The sequence below is a fragment of the Corvus brachyrhynchos genome, unplaced genomic scaffold (genome assembly GCF_000691975.1).
Source record: "Corvus brachyrhynchos isolate BGI_N302 unplaced genomic scaffold, ASM69197v1 scaffold164, whole genome shotgun sequence".
NCBI classification, from domain to species: domain Eukaryota; kingdom Metazoa; phylum Chordata; class Aves; order Passeriformes; family Corvidae; genus Corvus; species Corvus brachyrhynchos.
The window spans coordinates 330,828-331,277 of record NW_008237426.1 but is presented as its reverse complement, the minus strand read 5'-3'; positions in this window follow the sequence as shown (position 1 = coordinate 331,277).

The window sequence follows — 450 nt, the reverse complement described above, 5'->3', positions numbered from 1 at the left end:
GCGCGGGGGCCCGAATTCGGGGGTGTGCCGTGCATGGCTGGGCCCCCCCATCCCCTCTGTGGGGAAGCCTGTGACCGCTCCGGGCTCTTCACAACGTTACGGCGAATGACCCGGACAGGGAAAAAAAAAAATGCACCAGCCCTCGTGTGCCTGGGAGGTGTAACATTTTTACAAGGGAAATAAATTCATAGATACGCTCCTTCCCGCAAATGGAAAGGATGCAACAGTATCAGAAGCATGGTCTATTTTTAGCTGCTTCTGGCAACTTTGCATGTCCTGTCCTGTACATTTTTTGCTTTTCCAGTCTTGGAAAGGTTTCAGCTGCAGAATGCTCTTAGGGGTCACAGGAGGGGATAATCTTAAGATCTTTGCCAGCTCCGTTTCGGTGGAAAACCTTTTAACCCTGAAACCCAGAACACCCCCCCCCCCACACTCCCCCCCCCACCGCCC